The sequence below is a fragment of the Camellia sinensis genome, chromosome 15 (assembly GCF_055761805.1).
Source record: "Camellia sinensis isolate YWXY chromosome 15, ASM5576180v1, whole genome shotgun sequence".
NCBI classification, from domain to species: Eukaryota; Viridiplantae; Streptophyta; class Magnoliopsida; order Ericales; family Theaceae; genus Camellia; species Camellia sinensis.
This window is the reverse complement of record NC_138975.1, coordinates 13677060-13684905: the sequence shown is the minus strand read 5'-3', so window position 1 is coordinate 13684905 and position 7846 is coordinate 13677060. Positions and strand designations below refer to the sequence as shown.

General features: G+C 38.9%; 1 long non-coding RNA gene across 1 annotated transcript; it reads left to right on the top strand.

Annotated features, from left to right (window-relative positions):
• Window positions 1–2225: 2225 nt before the first annotated feature.
• LOC114259362 (uncharacterized) lies at window positions 2226–2969 on the top strand. The gene is made up of 3 exons (XR_014356295.1): window positions 2226–2323; window positions 2505–2579; window positions 2801–2969. It is a non-coding gene; the product is annotated as an uncharacterized LOC114259362 (long non-coding RNA).
• The last annotated feature ends 4877 nt before the right edge of the window (window positions 2970–7846 follow it).

Here is a 7846-nt window from a genome sequence, read left to right as displayed (position 1 = left end):
GCCTTCAAAGGATAGCTTAGGAAACCAGAACTGTACATAAAGCTGAAAATGCAGCCTTCATGTGAAGAACCAGTGGTCTGTGAATGGTGTTGCATAATTATGTGTGGTGCTCTAATACAGTTCAGAACATCACATGCACACAAACTCTCACGGCTGCAGCTATTACTCTCAGTTGGGAAGGTCCAGAGTTGTCGTCCAGTCCAGCAATTGCTCAGTATGGGTGTCTGAAAGTCAGTCATGTCGTCGTCTTCATGTTGCAGCGGTTTGTCGAGTTACTTACTGTTGCCTTATCACGATCTGTGTGTCAAGTTGTATTAACTGGGATGGTATTTCTGTGGCCTTTATGGATCCCCTATTCAGCTGCATTATTGTGTCTGCCAGCTTTGTCTGGCAAGATTTTTATGGTAGGTTATGGTTACATTTAGATAGGATTTTGTTCTACGTTAAAATATGCATTTGACCTATGGTTTAAGTTGTGGAAGGTCCTACTGCAGCCCTCTGTTTATTTTGAGTAGTAGTCTCTACTCTAGCATCTCTAGCAGCAGATGCTTCTCTCCAGGATGATAATTAGATTTATGTGTCCCAAAATTGCGCGGGGCTGCAGTCACAACTTCATATAAATGTCAAGGCTAATGACTGAGAATTTGTGCTAGGTGTAGGCCACCGCCAAGTTTGAACCAGGTAAACAGGAGGGGAATCGAACCCTTATTGGTAGCGTGGGAGCATACCCACTTTTGCTTTGATTGTAGTTGAACTCTCCATGTTTGAGGATCTGCTATGCTGGCTGGGAAAGTGATTGCTTGAGCCAAAGAAGTTTAGCCCACTGCACCTTAGGGTGTTGGGTTCTCCACAAATTCGAAGCAGATTGAATAGAGAAGCACCCATCAGAGGATGCCAGCCAAATAGCTTTATCCTCCATATTAGTTGGGTTACCCTGAACATTAGCCTTAATGTCATCTAATTCCCAGGTCTGGCACACAGGCCATCTCCATCTCCCATCATCTATAATGGAAGCAACCTTAGCCTAAGCTAGAGAGCCTACATCATAAATAACTCAATCTGCAAATCTTTCCTTCAAAGGACCAAGAGGATGCCAATTATGAAGACAAAGAAAAGTGTTCTGCCCATTACCCACTTTAAACCAATATGCTGGATGAGATCATTTGTAAGGGGAGTATGTTGCTCATGTTTGTTCTTGCTTTTGTTCGTATTTGACATGATCACAAACCATTAAAAAAACTAGGAAGACAACACTCTATGAATGCTGTTGGAGCAGATTTAGGCTCAATGAAAGGTGTATGACCTGATTTTGGGGTGTATTGTGATTGTATAGTTGCATGTTTTGGGATGTGATTTATGGAATGTTGTATTTATGTGTTTCTTTAGAATGAAGTTACATAATTTATAAAGAAGATTTGTTTCTTTACTTGGGCTGCTGATATATAAACTGGAATTTTTTTTTTCGTTCTTCTTTATTATGTCTCAGTTTGTTAGTTACCATTGATCGTATCTGACGAGTTCCATTTCTTCCAATGCAGGGAAGTTTCCTCCCCTTGTCACGCATCAAGAACCTGTCGCGTCTAAAGTTAATGAGACAAAAGTGACAGTCAAATTCCAACTGAAGAAGGTTCTCTGCATGGGAGTTGCTGTTTTCCAACTGTGCAATTCAGTGTTAATTTTCTGGTTTCATTGTTGAAGAAGAACTGGCAAAATGTGAGTTTAGTGTCTTTACAAAAGTAAAAGAAGTAAGTTGCCATGAATTCATGATTAATTTTACTCAACTGTTAGTAGGGGCTGTGCAACAAATCTGGCACTGCTGTTACTTTTCTGTGATCCTTTCTTCATAGGCAATTACAAACAAAAAAACCAAAACATGACATAGTAATACAATTTTACTTCTCTGTTGACTCTATTGTGCAGAGTTCCTAGGTGATTTGTGCATGCCATTTGATGTATATCCTATAGGGTAAACACTGTTCAGTGTATAATGTTTTTCCCCTCTAGGTGGCTCACTTTTGGGTCAATAAAATTTTTCTTATCAGAAAATAATAGTCACAAGCTCTGAAACATTATGGCTGAACAGCAAACTGTTCCTGTTTATTGGAAGCTTCAGGCAGTGATGCTGTGAAGCTATGCGATTCGTAGAACAAGCTGTGGGAAAATTGTAATTGGTCTCTGACCACAATGCACACAAGTTTTACTGAAGTAACTCTATGATTTGCTGCAGAAAGACAGTGATGCTGTCAAAGAGGCACTTGCTCAGCTGAGGGAAGTTGGTTGGGCAAACAAATGGAGTTCTCAACCATATGTATCACGTCGTATGGTCAGTGTCCATAACAAGTGTGAAGTTTTGGGAAAGTGCTACTCAAACATTAGCCACGTCTACGAATGTATGCGTAAATGTACATAAATAATGTACATTTGTTTACTGCTTTGAAAACTTCAGTAATTAGTGTACTTGGTCTCACAATATGTAGTTTAACTGTTTCAAATTTATGCAGCAGACCTCTCTTCGGGAGCTGACAACTCTTGGAATTAAAAACGCGGAGAACCTTGCAATCCCAAGTGTTAGAAATGATGTAAGTTGCCCTACACTAAATGTTTTGTTTAACCTATAACAATAAAAGAGCATACATTCCATTGCATAAATTTCATTCTGTATTTTTGGGGAATCAAGAGTAGAATGTGATGACACCTGTGCCTTCCATTTGATTTTCTTTTCTTATTTTTGCAAGATGTAAACCATCATAATTCGTAAATATTATATTCTCCATGAATTTGATTTCATTCGGTCATGCAGGCATCTTTTCTCTTTACGGTGGTAGGGACAACAGGCTTTTTCGGTGTTCTTGCCGGGCAGCTTCCTCGGGTAACTTGACATAATATCCTTTCTCTCCGATTGAGTTGATATTATTTTGTTCCTTGAGATTTCCACTAATATGAAATTATAAGATAGTAAAAAATATATATTTATTAACTTATGTAATTGATTAGTTAATAAAATTATTTTTAAACAATAAGCAAATATACAAAAAAAAAAAAATTACATGTATAGCTATGGGAACTTAATAAAAATAATTACAAATCTATTTTTAAAAATTTCAGAATAAATGGGTTTGAGTAGGAAGGACATTGCTAGATTAATTGATATGGGAATGTTCATTATTGGCTATATTATATTAGAACTGTATGTAAATAGGAAACTATTAATAATAAATCATATATATAGTATTTCATATTTTAAAAATACCACGTCATATGGGTATCACATGTTTAAGGGTAAACACTACTTTTGAGACCACATCAATGATTTGAAGGTATAAAATACATCTTAAACAAAGGAGAAATTGTTGTGCTCATAATTTTTGTAATGCCAGCAGTGAGTCATGATTCGCAAATTTAGTAATGTGTATCACCATCATGTTCTCTTAGTTTACCATTGCTTAACGAGCATTTTATTATTGAGTAGACAGTGTTGTGTCATTATTGCAGCAATTACACTACTAATTTATGCGATGTTTATTACTCATGTATGTTTGTTACGTAATGTAGGTACAATGGTTCCGGGAGTCAAGACAGGCCGACGGAAGAGAGCAACTAGTGGCAACGTACTATCAACATCTGAAGCATGTCCACAGGAGAGTGGCACCCCGATGATGTTCTCTGATGAGACGCAACCACCAGATGATACACAAACTGTGGTGGAGGAGATGCAGCCAGGTGGAGTGGGTAAGAGCATACTATTTAGTTGTTTAAAAAAAATTTGGTTTTTTTTAGGGGGGGTGCATAAGTCATCAAGTAAGGCAACGAAAACCCCATAAAGGCAAATAAAAACAAAGGAAAAAAAAACTAAACATTAATATACACATAACAAGGACACTTACACAAGAAATAAAATATTAGGTACACAACCTTCCAAGTTGGTAGCAACAGTCGGCATAACAATTTACGAAGACTTTATGCATAATTTACCAACACTTTATCCAAGTTGTCGCATAATTTTCCAAGATTGTATGCAGCCAAACAGTAGCTGCCAGCAACAGTAGTCATAATTAACGTCCGATTTTATATCCACAAACAGTAGCTGGCAGCAACATTAGGCAGCAAAAAAAAGTGACAGGACTTTACGTGCAACATTTTCTTTTTGTACTCCATTAGCAATGTTTGTAATGTTGACAACATTCCCCTTTTGTAGTAGGGCAAACGAGGTCAACTCGTGTTCGAGGACCTACATTAGGCAAAGGCGTGCAAAAAAAAATTGCTAGGAAAAAGGGGGAGAAATTACATGTCTACGTCAATCGGGTGTTGAACGCAATCACTGGAGGGAATGCAACTCCAGCGACGAATGAGTTGGGCCTTCAAATTAGACGATTGTGCCCTCTTCAGAGCGTGAAGTCATGGATAAAAATTGATCAAAGTACCAAAGATGCGGTCATCCAAGCGGTGCTAGTATGAGATTCATCTTGCCATAATGTCTTTATTATATAATTTGTAATTGGTTAAATTAATTGTTCAACTAATTCTGTATCTATGTTTGTAGGACAAGTTTGTTATCGGCGATGATTTTGATAACGATGAACAAGCTCAACAGATCCTCGATAGGAAGGCATATTTGCTATACAAGGATTGGAGGTACAATCTAAAGCAAGAGTTCCTCGAACTTGAGGAAAAGGGTGTTGATGACCCCTATAGTCGTCCGCCTAGTGGAGTGAGCTTGGAGGACTGGAAATATTTGATTGATGTTGCTTGGAAAGACGAATCTCACCTGGTAACAAATAAATTAGAAAGGCCATTATTGAAATTAATTTATGTGTCAATATGTAAAACTTCTTCACTAATAGATGTAGAACTTCTTCACTGAAACTTAGTAAAGCATGTTCTTTTTTTTTTTTTTTTTTATAATATTTTTGTAGAAACGGTCTACGGCTGGTAAAGCAAATAGGGGTATGCTCCCCTATAATAATACAAGTGGATCGCGACCATTTCCTATAGCAATGTCGCTAATGGTGAGAAGTTAATTTAGACATGTAATGGATGATTAATTCTTCTTGATTGTGAATATTACCATGTACTAATTCGTTAATGGATTTTTCCCGAACATAACAGGCAAATGAGGATGGGGATATAGATTTCCCCGAATTTTATAAGAAAGCACACAAGTCTAAGAAGACGGGAGATTGGATTGACCCCAAATGTGGTGAGCTACATGTGAGTATTGAATGTTGAAACCAAGTGTGATGCATATCAATTAATAAAGTTTTTTTAAATTCCTTCTCCCATCTTCACTTTATTGTTTTGTTGGCATTACAGGATGATATGGTGAATCTACAAGTGACAGCCACCGTTGCGGGGTTGCAATTGACCCACGAAGAAATATCAAGGCAAGTGCTCGGGGAAAAAAAAAATTACTTGCGTGGATGTGGGGTAGGCCCACAACCCTCTTCCACAGCTTCTAGTGCGGCACGAGCACGTGATAAACATATGGAGTTAATAAGAGCGGAACTGGAGGTTCTTCGTGAGCAGCGTCAAAGTGATCACGAGGAGTTGCTGAAGGAGAAAGAGGAGCGGCAAAGGGATCGGGAGGAGCTATTGAAGGAGAAAGAGGAGCGGCAAAGAGATCGGGAGGAGCTATTGAAGGAGAAAGAGGAGCGACAAAGAGATCGGGAGGAGCTATTGAAGGAGAAAGAGGCGCGCGAAAGAGATCAGGAGGAAATTACGAGGGAAAGAGAGCAGCTAATCAAACAAGTTGATGAAGAAAAAAAAGCACGGGAGGCACAACAACTACAACTCAATCATCTAAACGACGTGGTGTCACGGCTCACAACCCTCTTGCCAGGTTCAGATGGTCATCCTACTATTCGGTAAACATAATTTTCTTACTATTCGGTAAACATAATTTTCTTGGCACTGCAAGTTGTACAAAAAATATGGATCATATTTTCATAGAATTGTCTTCTAAAGTTGGTATGCAAATATTTTCTTTGTGATGTGCTTCGAATAGGTTATGAGGCATCATGTGAGTAGACATTGCAGCAGCCGACCTGGTGTTTTGATACATTACAGAAAGGACCGTACTCTGATTTCTATAAGGTAACCAAGTCCAATTGAATGTGATTTGAGATTTAAGACTAAAGAGAAATTAGAATGAATTTTGATTTAGTACAACATAATGAGTGCCATATAACTACTGCAAAGGAGCTTTGATTTCAAAACGCTAACTGTGAAGAATGAATATGTGATTCTTAATAATAAATTTGTAAAAATAAAACCAACACTAATTTGAACTGAATAATGTGTAAAACAAAATTAAAATTTGTTTGGATTTTTGAAAAGCAGTTTTCTTAGGATATTACTCTGGTTTGCAATGGACACAATGCCACCTAGTCACATCCAATATATATTTGTTGCAAATAATTCTTCTCCATAGTGCATCTTTATGTACACCAAACACACTCCGGGGATGGCAGTGGGGACAGACGAGACAGACGGGACGTAATTAGCACGTGTACGTTGGGAGCATACCCGAAAAACGCCATAAACTTAGCCAAGACAAGGGCTTCGAGGGCCGAAAATTGAGAGCAGCCCCCGACGCACTGCGGGGATGGCACGAGTAGCTTCCTCATGTCAAATAGGACTTGTGAGGACAGACGGGACGTAATTAGCATGTGTACATTGGGAGTTAGCGTGAAAAATGCCATAAACTTAGCCGAAAAAAGGGCTTCAAGGGCCGAAATTTGAGAGCAGCCCCCAAAGCACTACGGGCATGGCATGGGTAGCTTCCTCATGTCAAATAGGACCTGTGGGGACAGACGGGACGTAATTAGCACGTGTACGTTGGGAGTTAGCGTGAAAAACGCCATAAACTGAGTCGAAAAAAGGGCTTCGAGGGCCGAAATTTGAGAGCAGCCCCCAAAGCACTACGGGGATGGCACAGGTAGCTTCCTCGTGTCAAATAGGACCTGTGGGGACAGACGGAACGTAATTAGCACGTATACGTTGGGAGTTAGAGTGAGAAACGCCATAAACTTAGTCGAAAAAAGGGCTTCGAGGGCCGAAATTTGAGAGCAGCCCCCAAAGCACTACGGGGATGGCACGGGTAGCTTCCTTGTGTCAAGTAGGACCTGTGGGGACAGACGGGACGTAATTAGCACGCGTAGGTTGGGAGTTGGCGTGAAAAAAGCAATAAACTTAGCCGAAAAAAGGCGTTCGAGGGCCAAAACTTGAGAGCAGCCCCCGAAGCACTGCGGGGATGGTACGGGTAGTTTCCTCGTGTCAAATAGGACGTGTGGGGACGGACGGGACGTAATTAGCACGTGTACGTTGGGAGTTGACGTGAAAAATGCCTAAAGCTTATACAAATATATTAAAGCTTAGCAATATATATATGTTCTATAACAATCTTTATATACGTACAGTTATGAATAAAATATATGTATGTTTACACATTAGAGTAAACTTGAGTTGGGGTTGACTTACAAATTTGTTTGCACTTTAAATACAAGTTAACGTGTACAGAAACTATATTGAAATACCTAAATTCAAATTATATTTACATACAATTTCAATTACAATTGACATCCTTGCAATTTGTGTTTTGTAGATGGCTATAACTTTTTGTTTACAATGGAACTAATGGGTGTAATTTTTGTTGTGTAGATGGCTTTTGGCATTGACATGTGGATCTTCTAATTTTTTCTCGGAAGATACACAAGCTGGGAAAGTTGGGAAGTTTTTTGTCGTCCTATACTTTTTGCTGTGGACTATGGATGCATCGAACATATAATTTTTGACAGGGTACAAAGTATTTTTGGAGCTTGTATTAATTAATGAATCGTGGAATTCGGAT